At 46.2% G+C, this 8,034-nt stretch overlaps 1 long non-coding RNA gene across 1 annotated transcript; it reads right to left on the bottom strand.

The window, feature by feature from the left end:
• Window positions 1-1,835: 1,835 nt before the first annotated feature.
• Window positions 1,836-7,925, bottom strand: LOC140733662 (uncharacterized). Its single transcript, XR_012100332.1, has 2 exons — window positions 7,811-7,925; window positions 1,836-2,754 (listed from the first exon to the last, which is right to left on the bottom strand). It is a non-coding gene; the product is annotated as an uncharacterized lncRNA (long non-coding RNA).
• Window positions 7,926-8,034: the final 109 nt, after the last annotated feature.

Raw genomic sequence — 8,034 nt, 5'->3', positions numbered from 1 at the left:
CGGTGGTGTCTGAAAAGAGGATGCTGTCCAAGTTGCATGCCATCTTGGACAATGTCTCCCATCCACTCCATAATGTACTGGTTAGGCACAGGAGTACATTCAGCCAGAGACTCATTCCACCGAGATGTAACACTGAGCGTCATAGTAAGTCATTCCTGCCTGTGGCCATCAAACTTTACAACTCCTCCCTTGGAGTGTCAGACACCCTGAGCCAATAGACTGGTCCTGGACTTATTTCCACTTGGCATGATTAACTTATTTTAATTTAATTATTTATGCTTTTATATTGCTATATTTCTTCACTATTCTTGGTTGGTGCGGCTGTAACGAAACCCAATTTCCCCTCGGGATCAATAAAGTATGTCTGTCTGCCTGTCTTAGTATAGTGGTTCAATTATCACCACTCTCTGTAAGGACTTGTACATTCTCCACATGGCTGCATGGGACTCCTCTGGGTTCATGACTGGCTTTAGTCTCCTCCTGCTTTCCAAAGACGTATGGGTTAGCAGGTTAACTGGCCGGTGCAGGCTACCATACTGCATCTCTAAATTAATAACATCATGGAACTTCTCTCTTGTTGAATTCATCCCCGGTAGCTGTCCCAGCTGAGACCAGGACGGACCTGGAACTGAACTCAGGACCTTCTCTTCTATCTAATTCAAGCAGCTTATCCTGCCTGCTTCTGTGAAGATATTCTGGGTCCACAGATGAACACATTGACACCAACTCTGTAAGCTTTCTCAATCAGAAACATAACCAATAATGGTGCCGCAGCAACAACCTGGCACTCAACGTCAGTAAGACGGAAGAGCTGATTGTGGACTTCAGGAAGGGTAAGACGAAGGAACACACACCAATCCTCATAGAGGGGTCAGGAGTGGAGAGAGTGAGAGCAGTTTCAAGTTCCTGGGTGTCAAGATCTCTGAGGATCTCTGGTCCTAATATATTGATGTAGTTATAAAGAAGGCAAGACTGTGGCTGTACTTTATTAGGAGTTTGAAGAGATTTGGCATGCCAACAAATGCACTCAAAAAGTTCTATAGTTGTACCATGGAGAGCATGCTGACAGGCTGCATCACTGTCTGAAATGGAGGGTCTACTGCACAGGAAAGAAGCTGCAGAAGGTTGTAAATCTAGTCAGCTCCATCTTGGGTACTAGCCTACAAAGTACCCAGGACATCTTCAGGCAGCAGTGTCTCAGAAAAGCAGCATCCATTATTACCAGGGCATGCCCTTTTCTCACTGTTACCATCAGGTAGGAGGTACAGAAACCTGAAAGCACACACTCAGCAATTCAAGAACAGCTTCTTCCCCTCTGCCACCCAATTCCTGAATGGACAATGAAGCTTTGGACACTACCTCCCCTTTAAAAAAATATGCAATATTTCTGTTTCTGTACGTTTTAAAAAATCTATTTAATATACGCAATCGATTTATTTATTTATTATTATATTTTATTTTTTAAAAAATTTCCTCTCTGCTAGATTATGTATTCCATTGAACTGCTGCTGCTAAGTTAACAAATTTCACGTCACATCCTGGTGATAATAAGCCTGACTCTGATTCTGATGCTGAAAGGTTTAACTTCACATAAACACAATTGCGAGTAAATGTACATGTTTTTCTGAACCCATGCAGCATGTCAGAATGGGAGTTCAGCTCTAAAGTAAACCATCAGGAGAGCTGATCGGGTACTGAACTGGACAGAATCAAGGAACTCAGTCTTCAAACACTCATAAAACTCTGTTTGCCTTATTCAGTAACTGTAAATCTTTGTGTATGAAAAGCAATGATCTGAGGTACCATGAACACTGTTATTGGAGACCAACCAGGAATGCATTAAAACCATAATTTATTTACAAGGACATCATAGTCACATGACATGATAATAAAAACCATAACAGTGCCCAAATATGAAGAGCCGCAGTGGGAAAGCAGTGATTCTTGAAGCAAAACTTCCTGACTGTTCTCAGTGTTACCAGTAGTGGCTGCTGCTGACTTGCTTCAAGAGAGCCTCACGGAGCTGCACTTGACAATTCCTGACCACGTACTCCAGCCAGTCAGAGAATCTGGGCTCCCAACTAATGAACAGGAGGGAGAGGCAGTGAAATACCCTATTCCTCTTCCTCTTCCCCTTCCCCTCTCCCTCTCTTTCTCGCTTTCTCTCCCTCTCCCCATCTCTTCCCCTCTTCTGGTAGTCTTCCTTTGTCTGTCTCTCCCTCTGTTAGTTACGTGATGACTGTCTCTCTCCCACACCTGTCTGTCTCTGGGTTTCTTGCTGGCCAAAGTGATCAGGTAGGTGGGTTTCCCTTTCTCCTCTTGGGAGATCTTGTTATCTAACAGACTGCAAGGTAGCGAGCGTTGGCGATGAGCTGTTTTTGCCTGCCGTCACAAGACACTGGCTTGTAGAGAAGTGATCCTTCCCCCCACCGCTCCTGGAGATTAACACGGACGCAGGAGCAACGTGGAGAGAGGCAGTTCAAAATCTTTCTGGCAATGTTGCATGGGTAATCTAAAGTCTTTGCGAACGTGGACAGCTTAATGTTGGTCTGTGGGCCCCATGAGCTGACGTGACATCACAGCTGAGGAAGCCCTGCTTCTCACCCTGTATCTCAAAGTGCTCCCCCAGGACACACGCCATCCTGACTCGGGCAGATGGCATTCTTTCGTTGGCATAGGGTCAAAGCCCTTGCGCTTCAGCATTGTTGATGAACCTTCACCGCACTGGAGCAGGGAGCTGCATATCCTGGAAACCTGAAAGAAAATATTGCAAACAAACAATATTGAAAGAACAAACAGGTGGGATGATGGATCGCTCAGATACACTGTTTCTGACATTTTTTGAATGGTGAACGGTCTCACCCCGAAACTTCAACTGTTTACTTACCTTCATCAATGCTGCTTGGACGACCACTAGGATCCTATTGTCCAGAAGCAGAAACAGCAGTACCCCTCAGTGGTCACTACAACTGGATTTCCCTTTATTCTTCAAGACAGTCATAACAGTGGCACATCTGAGGCTTCTTGGCCTATTATTGTTTTTGCAAACTTGGTGGGGTGTGGGGTGGTGAGGGTGTGAATTTCTGATGGCAGCAAGACTGAATTGGCCAGTTGGCTGTGGGACAAAATAAGGAGTAGGCACATCGAGAACAGAGTAAGAGTTGAACACAAGAGATTGTGCAGATGTTGGAAATCCAGACTAATACACATACAGTACAAAATTCTGGAGGAACTCAGCAAGTCAGGCAGCATCTATGGAGAGGAATAAATAGCTGACGTTTCAGGCCAAGGCTCCTCATCAGGACTCAGGAGATAGATGCTGCTTGACCTGCTGAGTTCTTCCAGCATTTTGTGAGCATCAGACGAGGGATTCTCCTAAGTGTTCCTTCCAACAGGCCCATGTCTTTGATAAGGTCACCTCCATTCTGAGCTCCCAGTAGGAAGGGCCTTTGGTGGCCTTGCAAGAAATAGAAAATCTGTGCATGTGGTGAGTTGTTGCATCTTATAAACTGTCTTTCCACCCACCATTCATTCCTTAGGACCTGTTTTTTTCTCTTTCTTATCCTTTGCAGCATAATGGGGATCTCAGTCATGAGTACCATAAGACCACAAGACATAGAATTTGGCCATTCATCCCATTAAGTCTACTCCGCCATTCCATTATGGCCAATTTATTATCCCTCTCAACCCCATTCTCCTGCCTTCTCCCCATAACCTTTGATTCCCTATCAACCTCCACCTTAAATATACCCAATGAACTGGCCCGCACAGCAGTCTGTATCAATGAATTCAACAGATTCACCACCCTCTGGCTAAGAACTTTTTTCCTCATCTCTGTACTAAATGGACATCTAGACCTTTCAATTTTCAATAGGTTTCAGCAAGATCCCCCTCATTCTTCTAAACTGCAGTGAGTACAGGAGCCGTCAAATGCTCCTCTTCCATTCCTAAACTTAAATGCTAAACTTTTCATTCCTGGGAGCATTCTTGTGGTCCTCTCCAATGCAGCACATCTTTGCTTTGATAAAGGCCCAAAACTGTTCACAGTACTCCAAGTGCAGTCTGACCAATGCCTTATAAAGCCTCAGCATCACATCCTTGGCTTGTATTCTAGTCCTTTGGAAATGAACGCTAGCATTGCATTTGCCTTCCTCACCAGTGGCTCAACCTGCAAATTAAACTTTAGGGAATCCTGCACAAGGACTCCTAAGTCCCTTTCCACCACTGATATTTGAATTTTCTCCCCCATTTATAAACAGTCTATGCCTTTATTCCTTGTGTCAAAGTGCATGACCTAGACTATATTCTTTGTCCACTCCCCCAGTCTGTCTAGATCCTTCTGTAGACACCCTGCTTTCTCAATACTACTTGCCCCTCCACCCATCTTCATACCATCTGCAAATTTGGCCACAAAGCCACCGATTCCTTCAATCAGATCATTCACATAACATGAAAAGAAGGGGTCCCAATACCGATCCCTGCACCGGCAGCCAGTTAGAAAAGGGCCCTTTATTCCCATTCTTTGCCTCCTGCCAGTCACCCAATCTCCTACCCATGCTAGTATCTTTCCTGTAATGCCATGGGATCATATCTTGTTGTGCAGACCCATGTGCGGCACCTTGTCAAAGGCCTTCTGAAAATCCAAATATGTAACATCCACTGGCTCTTGATTGTCTATCCCGCATGTTATTTCCTCAAAGAATTGCAACTGAATACCTTGTGCTAGTGGTTTCTAGATTTCCCAGTTACTCTCATCAAACTAGCGCTGGCGTTTTCAGACAAAGCAGCTAGGAGTCTCTGCACAGGAGTACTCTTCTCTTCACCACATTACAATGCTGTGGTTTCAGAGGAAAGGGCTGATATACAAAAATGTTATTATAACTCTAAAATTTTGTGGATGAGGGAAGTTTGGATAAGCTGGGGATGTTTTCTTTGGAATGAAGGGAGGTGTGCGAGCTCGGAGAAGACTTAGTAAAGTCGTATAGCATCTTGAGGGGCAAAGTTTTGATAAAACAAATGGGATGGATCTATTTCCCATAGGGAGTGGTTATAAATGCATGGTAATTGGATTAGAGGAAGGTGAGAGGAAATCTGTTTAACCCAAGGGGTGGGGTGGGCGGGAGCTGAATTCTGTGCCTGAAAAAATAACGGAGGCAGAACTCTACACCACATTAATATGGCACCTGGGAGAGTGAAGCTTTAACAGGACTTAAGATTCCACCCAGCTAATAGGAGTCACCTGCGGCTCATTCCAGACATCACCGGCAGCCTATTTAACCCCAGTTCTCATCCACAGTTCTTTTTCACTCATTGAACCAGCCAGCCTCAACCGGTTCCTCTTGGCTTTCACTCTCCTGCCTAAAGTTTACCTTGTTGAGTTTAGTTTCTGTTCCCTTTTGTTTTGTGGCCCCTTGTGACTTGCTATTATGTCATCTATCATTAAAGTTACCATTCACCACTGAATCATCTCTGCTGCTCTGCTTTGGGTCAAGCCTCCTCTACATTTCCTGACACAGTAGCTCAACGGCAACCAATCACCCACTGATACACAGTGTCAGCAGTGTGCACCATCTACAAGATGTTCTACAGGAACTCACCAAGACTTCTTAGAACCCAGAGAAAATCTGAGGTGCCGGAAATCCAAGTGAGACCTCTTTTTACCAGGTGTCTCCAAGGATGCACCTTGTTAGCCGCTCGCTATCAGCCACCAGACTCAGACTCCATACGTTAGAGTAGATATGACTTGGGTCCCGCCAAACCCGTCAGGTTGGGAAGTCTCACCCACCCAAACCAAAACCTGGTTTGTGTAAATACTATGTGCTTTACTGCCCCCAACAATCAGCCGTCGCCAAGAAATAACAGATCCTACACTGCATACAATTATAAAGAAACTATATTTATGAATGTTAACTTAACCAAAGAGGGGCAGATAGTCGGACAGTGGATTCATCTTTTGCAAACCCTTCAGTAGTTGCATAGACACCTGAAGAGTAGACTATCTGTTGGATGGAAGCGACCAACAAATCTGATAGAGGCAGATGCCAAGTTTTTAAGCTCACCAATGGGAGGTGGTGCTTTAGCACTGCTGGCCCTCCACCTCGAGGGAATCTTGATCATAAGCGGGCCAAAACTCCTGAAGACAGGTGGCAGATCAACTGATGATCCCACTGATGATAGCACAGGACCGTTAGCATCTTAGTCCACGTGTATTTTCAATTCAAGAAAAAAAACAAAGGGCCCATTATAGTTAACAATCAAACGTGCACAAGCTGGAGCTCAACTTGAGGTTGTATTTAACTCCTGCGCTGGACCCTCGTGTGCGTGAAAGCACACACCACTTTTTGAATGTCGGTCAAATCCATCTCGAACAAACGGCTCCCCCCCCCACGGGAGTATTGGTTCTTGTTCCTTGAAGCCATTCATCTGTACAAAGCACCTTGTGCAACAGGGTCAGCATCCTCAGCCATCTTCCTTCCTGGCTCTTGCAAACCCCCCCCCCCCACCCAAAAGACCTCGACCCACACATCAGTGTCTGTCACAAAAAACCTCTCCGCCCAGCGTTCTCTAGAACCTTCTCCCAATTCCACCACCCTGACTGGCTGACACCACACTCCTAAGTTGAACAACAAAGCCCCTTGTGTTAGTTTGAACCCAAACAGGTTGAAAGCAAAACAGACTGGCTAAAATGAAACGCCTACAGCAGAGCAGTAAAAAAAAATCTTAACTAGGGCATTACACGAGCAACACACACACACACAAAATGTTGGAGGAACTCAGCAGGCAAGCAGCATCTGTCAAAAAGAGTATAGTTGATGTTTTGGGCCAAGGCTTTTCATCAGGACTCATTAGAAAGTGCCTTCCATTTTCCCCAGCTAGAAGGACGGGGACATCAAAATCATGGAGAATACCACCATCTGCAAGTTGCCCTCAAAGGCATGTTGTCCTAACTTGGAACGCATCACTCTTCCTTCACCATGGCTGGGTCAAAGACCTGGAATGCATGTCCGGGTACACTCACACCGTAAGAACTGTGGTGGTTCAAGACAGCAGCTCACCACCTCTTCACAAGGGCGATCTCAGCCTGCAAAACCCACACTTCCCAGAGCGAACAGAACAGGCTGTGTGGTCCCCAAAGAGCCAGGGACCTAGTATTGAAAGGAGGTTGGCCAAGGGAGTTCCTGTCTGACTGGCACAGATACCAGGGGCCAAATGCAAGTTTTCAATGATCCTGTGCTTGCCTTAGCATTGGGTTAGGACAGGCTTCTACCAGTGGGTATTGACAGTGAGCTGGTACATCTAACATGGAGTATGGCCAACATGGTCCTCGCTGACCAAAGTGCCCACATATGATATGCTGCCTTTGGCCCATTTCTCTCTGGACCTTTCCTATCCACATTAAGTCTCAGTTAAATCCCAACCCGTGGACCTGCTTGCATAAAGACTCCCCCCTGCCAGGCAGCGGGAAACACTACAAATGTAGTGGTCAACTCATTTCCACAACCCCCCCCCCCTCCCCCATCCCTTCATTTTTAAGGCCGAATTCCTACGGAGGAGATTGGTGGCCCCTTCATCAAGAAGCGAAAAACATTCAGGGGAGGGGGTGGAAACGTCAGGGTCTCTTCTCTCGAGGGGACGCAGTGGTAAGCCGGCAGAATCAAGGAGAGGAATGCCTCAAGAGACACCTCTTGGGGCGGTGGTGTCCGCTGGCCTCCATGAACGGGGGATGCGCGGTGTGTCAAAGCTCGCAGCTCTTGAACGATTAAGTCTCCAACACCGTATCTGGTCCCTGGGATATCGGCAAATTACTCACTTGCTCCCTTCCTGGTTTAATCTCTTCCTTGATTTATGTTGGCTGTTGACTGGATGGACCCGGTGCCAATTTTTTCCTTCTTCCCCTCTTTCTCCAATTCTGGCTGAGAGTTTACGCCGGGGGGGGGGGGGGGACTTAAAAAAGAATTCCTCCCCCTCTTTTTATTACAACTGCCAAACGCAGGCAGCCAGTCAGGGGGAGAGGCGGACAGACGGCTGGGGAGC

The sequence above is a fragment of the Hemitrygon akajei genome, chromosome 1, assembly GCF_048418815.1.
Source record: "Hemitrygon akajei chromosome 1, sHemAka1.3, whole genome shotgun sequence".
Taxonomy (NCBI): domain Eukaryota; kingdom Metazoa; phylum Chordata; class Chondrichthyes; order Myliobatiformes; family Dasyatidae; genus Hemitrygon; species Hemitrygon akajei.
This window is presented reverse-complemented; position numbering and strand designations above follow the sequence as displayed.